This window comes from Ictidomys tridecemlineatus, chromosome 11, assembly GCF_052094955.1.
Source record: "Ictidomys tridecemlineatus isolate mIctTri1 chromosome 11, mIctTri1.hap1, whole genome shotgun sequence".
In the NCBI taxonomy this organism is placed as follows: Eukaryota; Metazoa; Chordata; class Mammalia; order Rodentia; family Sciuridae; genus Ictidomys; species Ictidomys tridecemlineatus.
In genome coordinates this window covers 17,599,435-17,606,952 of record NC_135487.1, presented here as the reverse complement: position 1 = coordinate 17,606,952, position 7,518 = coordinate 17,599,435, and the positions used below count along the sequence as shown (strand labels likewise).

General features: G+C 43.5%; 1 non-coding gene across 1 annotated transcript; it reads right to left on the bottom strand.

Annotated features, from left to right (window-relative positions):
• Nucleotides 1–587: 587 nt before the first annotated feature.
• Nucleotides 588–694, bottom strand: LOC120891138 (U6 spliceosomal RNA). The gene has a single exon (XR_005735558.1). It is a non-coding gene; the product is annotated as a U6 spliceosomal RNA (small nuclear RNA).
• Between the last annotated feature and the right edge of the window lie 6,824 nt (nucleotides 695–7,518).

Genomic DNA, 7,518 nt, shown 5'->3' with positions numbered 1-7,518 from the left:
CACCTGCCTTGAAGAACCTGCTTTCACAGATCTGGGGTGGAGTCCTGAGGAAGGAAGGTACAGTGTGCCAGGCTAGATTCACTGGCATCAGTGCCCTTATTAGAGGTTCTAGTTTAGTGCTGGGGACTGGATCCAGGGTCTCACATGCTACACAAGTGCTCTACCACTGAACTATAACCCCAGCCCTAGAGGTTCTGGATGTAATGTACTAGGTCTTTAAAATTTCTTTAAGTTGGGCTGGGTTTTGTGGCTCAGTGGAGCACTTGCCTGGCATGTGTGAGGCTCTGAGTTCGATCCTCAGTACCACATGTAAATAAATAAAATAAAGGTATTGTGTTCATCTACAACCACAATTTTTTTTTTAATTATTTAAGTTAAATGAAGGGAGATACCTGTTGACTTTTCCTCCTTCCTGATGTGCGTACTAGTGGCATATTCACTCACAACATGTCATGTGCAACTCTTCTCTGTTCTCATTGCATATTTCACTTACACGGATTATTTTGTATGAAAGTCACAATTTGGATGCTTTGATTTTATCTTCTTGTAGAGAGCATGCAATTCTTAAATAACCTTCCAAGAATGGCACAAACATGGAATTCTTTATGGACTTGCGTGTCATCCTTGAGCAGGGGCCACACTAATCTTCTCTGTATGGGTCCAGTTTTCATATATGTGCTGCCAAGGTGAGCACAGTGCTCAGTACACAGAGCACAGTGTGTCTCACAGCTGAAAGTAATTCTGATAGTTCACTTGTTTGCCTGGAACTAGTATTCCGCATGATCTATGGCAATGGGGTTGAGACAGCATTTCCCTGGGTAAAATCCTAAGCTCGAGGGCCGGGGTTGTAGCTCAGTGGTAGAGTGCTTGCCTAGATGTGTGAGGCACTGGGTTTAATTCTCAGCACCACATATAAATAAATAAACTAAAGCTCCATCAACAACTTAAAAAAAAAATCCTAAGGTATAAGAAGAGGAATGTTGGAGAAGATTTATCGTTTGAAACTGCATATACCCTGCCAGGTGCAGTGGGGCACACCTGTAATCCTAGTGACTTGGGAGGTTATAGCAGGAGGATCCCTAGTGTGAGGCCAGCCTCAGCAACTTAGCAAGTATTATGGTTTGGATATGAGGTGTCCCCTAAAAGCTCATGCATGAGGCAATGCAAGAAGGCTTGGAGGAGAAATGATTGGGTCATAGCTTCAACCTAATCAGTTAATTGGTTCCCTGATGGGATTAACTGGGTGGTAACTGAAGGCAGGTGGGGTGTGGCGCCCCTTCTCTCCCCCACCAAGCTGCTTCCCTCTATCACACCTTCCAGTGGCTCAGGCCAGACTTAGGAGGTATCCTTGACACTATTTCTTCTCACCTAATATTTCACCTAATCCATCATCAACATCTATTGGTTCGGAGCAGAAGACAGCCAGGTTCCTATCACCTCTGGTCCACTCCAAAGGGCGGGGCCGCAGCAGCTCACCTCTTACCTGGTTCCCTGAGCCAGCCTCTGGTAAGTCGCCCATCCCCCTGGATCCCTTCTCCGCGCAACATCTGCATCCATCCTTTAAAAAATATAAGTCAGCCGTGCCACTTCTCTGCTCAGGTCGAAACCCGAAAAAGGCTCCCTATTTCACTCCAGTGAAAGCCAAGGTCCTTGGGGGCCGGGGAGGGTGGGTGGGTGGGGAGCCCAAGTCCTTAATGGCTTGCAGGCTTTTTGGGACCTGTTAGCTCTGCCACCTCATCACTAACTGCCCATTTTTGTCCAAATGCACTTGGCCTCCTTGTGTTCCCAGCATTGCCAAAACCAAAACAAACAAAACAAAACAAAAACCCTGCCCCTCAGAGGCTGGCCTGCCTACTCTAGGAGGAATCCAGCCAGCGCCTTTCTGGGGGTGACCCTGTCTCTTCACCCCGCTCCACTTTCCCCTGCTGCTTCTTTCTTAGCTGACCCAATCTAACAGACCCAATTTCCTAATGCCTTCACACTCCTGAAAGTCTTCCCCACTAGAACGGGAGTTCCACCAGGGCAGGACTTGCTTTTCTTCACCGTGGGTACAAGCGTCTGGAACAGCGCCTGGTGGGTCGTGGATTTTCGAGAATTTTGTCTAATGGATAAATTTTTGGGAGACCCTGGAGAGCCTGTGGAGAGGGCAGAGAGGGTCTCTTGAGAGGGTGGTTCTCAAGAACCAGAGGATGTAAGCTTCAGGTTCCAGAAGGCCTTCCCAGATCATCGGGTTTCTTTTCTGGCTGGTGGCACAGGAGGAAAAGTGTGCTGTGGGGCCTAGGAAGGCCTGCTTGTCCTCAGGGAGGCACAGGAAGGCAGAGTCCCCTTTCCACTCTCGCGCTCAGTCTGTGTATGATTCTGGAGCTGTCCTCATCGTCTTGGGACCCTGAGGAGAGCAAGTTTAAGAAGAACGGCGAGGGGGGCTGGGGTTGTGGTTCAGGGGTGGAGCAGTTGCCTAGCACGTGTGAGGCCCTGGATCTGATCCTCAGCTACACATAAAAATAAATAAATGAATACATAAATAAATAAATGTATTGTTTAAGAGGAGGAAGAAGAAGAGGAGGAGGAGGAAAGGTGGGGTGGCAGGCAGTCAATCTGACCCTTTACTGGCAATGCTCCATCAAGGACTAAGGACTCATCTGCAGTCAGAGGGTTGCCTGCAGCTGTCACCTCTGTCAGGGTCAGCCAGGTCCCACCCTTCCCAGGGCAGAGCACCTTCCGAGACTGAGTGCACTGAGGCCAGAAGTGGAACCCTTCATCTCAAAAAGCATTAGCTGAGTCAAAAACCTTTATGTGATGCTTTGTCTTCATAAAAAAGAATATATGGCCAGGTGTGGTGGCCCAGACCTGTCATCCAAGTGACTGGGAGCCTGAGGCAGGAGAATCACAAGTTCAAGGTCATCCTCAGCAACTTAGGGAGGCCCTAAGCAACTTAGTAAGACTGTGTCTCAAAAAATAAAAAGGGCTGGGATGTGGCTCAGTGGATAAGCACCCCTGGGTTCAATTCCCAGTATGGTAGGCAGTGGAGGGAGCCGAGAAAAGCATATATAGAGATAGGGGTGGACTTGCTGTCCGTCTGCGACATCCTGCAGCATCACTTCCTCTCAACCCTGAGACACCCTCCATCCACCCACCAGGGTCACACCCTTCCTGGGGCATCTTGGGCATCTCGGGCAACCTGGGGGCTGAAGGAGGTCAGGCTGTTCCGGCTTCAGGTTCCACACTCAGGCAGACAGTGGTTACAGGCCCCCGGCAGCTTGATGGAGCAAAGTTTTGCCAGCTTGCGTGGAAGTTCACCTTCTGTCTCTGTGTCTTACCTGCTCCCCAGGGAGATACGCAGAGTCTCTCTAGCCGCTCCTTGGGGATAAGAAGGCCTTGATTGTCTAGGTTCATCCACCAGAGGGCAGGCTGCCCCAGCAAGCAGCCTTCCGGCTCCTCTTCACCCTGTCTCTCGCCTGTGCTCCCAGAGCCCTGGCAGGGCATGACTTTGCATGCCCTGGGTGCTCTTGTTCCACCTAGTGACTGCTCAGATGGACACTTTGATGCTTGGTGCTTGGTAGTGCCAGCCCACCAGCAGGAGCAGTGATTCCTACATTGTTCCCATACTTTATGAATTGTTTTCACGTGCATTATTCTATTTGGTTAGTAAAACAACTTGGAAAAATAATTTATTATTATGAACACTTTTTGGAAGAAGTAACTGAGGGAGGCTCACAGAGGTTAAGTGACTGGACCAAAGTAATTTACTGCTGCTGCTGCTGCCGTCAGTGACATTTATTAAGTACCTGCTGTATGCCAGGGATGTCATTAAGGACAATTTGTTTAAGCCAACAGTAATTAAGACAGTGAAGTACTGTGTTGACCTAGGTATAGACAGACGGTTGGAACATGATAGCTTATTAAAATTCGATTTGAAGTTTCTGTGTCCCTTACTTGTTCTAACAATTAGTAAGAGGTATGTTAAAATATCAACAATTAGTAAGAGGTGTGTTAAAATATCCCACTAGGTCAGATGAATCAATTTCTATCATATATTGAGGTGATGTTATTGGATGTACAACATTTTAGAAATGCTATCTCTCTCTGTGAATTGAACTTCTATCGTGATGTAATGGCCCTCTTTCTCTCAAATGATTTTTTTATTTTAAATGTAGCTGTTGTGTGTGTGTGTGGGGGGGTGTTGGAGGGTCAAACCCAGGGCTTCCTGTGTGCTAAGCAGGTGTTTTTTTTCCTCTGAGCTACATCCCCAGCTCATCTTCTCTTTCTTTTTCCTTTTTGCCTAGTATTCCTTTTTCCAAATTTACGTGTCTTTTTGTTTTATTGATTAACTAAGGGCCGGGGATGTGGTTCAGTGGTAGTGGCTCTGCTGACAAGGTCCTGCTTTTGATACCCGGCACCTCAAATAATGATAGTAATTGGGGCTGGGGCTGGGGCTCAGTGGTAGAGCACTGGCCTCCCAAGTGTGAGGCACTGGGTTTGATCCTCAGCACCACATATAAATAAATAAATCTTTTTATCTTTTAAAAAAGATACTAATGATTATAATTAACTAATTAACTTACTTATACACTTATTTTGGTACTCATTTTGGGAATTGAACCTAAGAATATTTTACCACTGAGCAACACTCTAGTCCTTTTAAAAAATATTTACTTATGTACGTATGTATGTATGTATGTAGTGGGGATAGAACCCAGGGATGCTTAACTGGGCCGCATCCCCAGCCCTTTTAAATTTTTATTTTGAGACAGGGTCTCACTAAGTTGTTTGGAGTCCCACTAAATTGCTGAGATTGGCCTTGAATTTGCAATCCTCCTGCCTCAGCTTCCCTAGCCACTGGGATTACAGGTGTGCACCACCACGCCTGCCCCCCACCATGGTCTTTTTGTTGTTGTTGCTCTTTTCAGTTATACATGAGAGTAGAATGTATTTTGACATATCATACATACATGGAGTATAACTTCCCATTCTTGTGGAGTTACACTGGTTCATATATTCACATATGAACCTAGGAAAGTTATGTTGAATTTGTCCTACTGTCTTTTACCATTTCCATCCCCTCTCCCTCCCCCCCCCCCATACCCTTCCAATCCAGTGAACCCACACCCCCTCCTCATTGTGAGTCAGCATCTACATATCAAAGCAGATATTCATCTCTTGGATTTTTGGATTGGCTTACTTCACTTAGCATGATAGCCATTTACCTGCAAATTCCATAATTTCATTCTTCTTTATGGCTGAGTAATATTCCATTGTGTATAAATACCACATTTTCTTTATCCTTTAATCTGTTGAAGGGTGCCTAGTTTGGTTCCACATCTTAGCTATTGTAAATTGAGCTGCTATGGACATTGATGCGGCTGTGTCACTATAGTATGCTGATTTTAAGTCCTTTGGGTATATACCAAGGAGAGGGTTAAATGGTGGTTCCATTCCAAGTTTCTGAGGAATCTCCACACTGCTTTCCAGAGTCGTTGCACCAATTTGCAGTCCCACCAGCAAGGTTTCTCCTCACATCCTTGCCAATATTTATTGTTACTTGTATTCCTGATGATTGCCCTTCTGAATGGATTGAGATGAAATCTCAGTGTAGTTTAATTTGCATTTCTCTCAGTGCTAGTGAGGTTGAACATTTATTTTTTCTTTTTTAAAATATTATTTTAATTGTAGATGGACACAATACCTTTATTTTATTCATCTTTATTTTTATGTGGTACCGGGGATTGAACCCAGTGCCTCACGCATGGTAGGCAAGAGCTCTACCACTGAACCACAACCTGGGTCCTGAACATAGATTTGTTGACCATTTGTATTTCTTTTTCTGTGAAGTGCCTGTTCAGTTCCTTTGTCCATTTATTGATTGGGTTATTTGTTTTTTGGTGTTATTTTGAGTTCTTTATATATCCTGGAGATTAATGCAGGTGGAAAAGATTTTCTCCCATTCTGTAGACTCTCTCTTCATGTTCTTGATTGTTTTCTTTACTGTGGAAGAAGCTTTTTAGTTTGATACTGTCCCATTTATTAATTCTTGATTTTACTTTTTGTTCTTCTTTTCCTATTTATATCCCTTTCTTTCTTCTGTCTAGTGGCTTTGGCTAGATTTTCCAGAACTCTGTTGAATAGTGAAAGAGGGCATCCCTGTCTCACTCCAGTTTTTAGAGGGAATGCTTTCAATTTTTCGCATTTAGAATGATGTTGGCCTTGAGTTTAGCATGTATAGCTTTTACAATGTTGAGGTGTGTTCCTATTATCCCTAGTTTTTTTAGTGTTTTGAACATAAATAGATGCTGTATTTTGTCATATGATTTTTCTGCATCTATTGAAATAATCATGTGATTCTTGTCTTTAAGTCTATTGATGTGATGAATTACATTTATTGATTTCCATATGTTGAACCAACCTTGTATCCTTGGGGTAAACCCCACTTGATGTTGGTATACTATTTTTTAATATTTTTTTAAATTAATTTTTTTAGTTGTAGTTGGACACTACCTTTATCTTGTTTATTTATTTTTATGTGATGCTGAGGATTGAACCCAGGGCCTTGCACGTGCGAGGCAAGCGCTCTACCATGAGCCACAACCCCAGGCCCTTAATATGTTTTTGTATGCGATTTGCCAACATTTTATTAAAAAATTTTGCATCTATGTTCATAAGAGATATTGTCTGAAATTTTATTTCCCTGATGTGTTTTCATCTGATTTTGGTATCAGGATGATACTAGCTTTATAGAACGAGTTTGGAAGGGTTTCCTCCTTTTCTATTTCATGGAATTATTTGAGGAGGATTGGTGTTAGTTCTTCTTTGAAGGTCTTGTAGAATTCAGCTGAGAATTCGTCTGGTTCTGGCACCCAGCCCTTTTTATTTATTTATTATTATTTTTTAATATTTATTTTTTGTTGTAGTTGAACACAATATCTTTCTTTTATTTATTTATTTTTATGTGGTGCTGAGGATCGAACCCAGGGACCTGCAAGTGCTAGGCGAGCACTCTAATGCTGAGCCACAACCCCAGCCCCAGCCCTTTTATTTTTTATTTTGAGACAGGGTCTCCTTAAGTTACTGAGGCTGGCCTTGAACTTGTGATCCTCCTGTCTCAGTCCCAGTTGCTAGGATTATAGGCATGTGCCAACATGCCCGGCTATCTTCTTATGTTTTAGATCTGTCTTTTATAAACAGAATAGAGCTGAGTTTCATACTTTTGTTTGGTCTGACATCATTTGTCTTTGGGTAAAAGCCTACTCATAGAGATTAATGTATATTTATTTATTTCTTACATCTTGTAATATGCATTATATTTGTCAGAATTGTCTCTGCCCCATCCCTTTGTTGGTGCTGGGATGGAATCCAGGGCCTCATGGTACATGGTAGGCTCGTGCTCTACCGCGGAACGACACCCCCAGCCCTCTACTGTTTTTTCTTTAAAAAACTTTTTGGATTGACTTTTGCCCTCTGTTAGTTTGAAAGTTATAAGTGCTATGTCTTTTTTTTTTTTTTTCCTTGTGGTGCTGGGGGAGG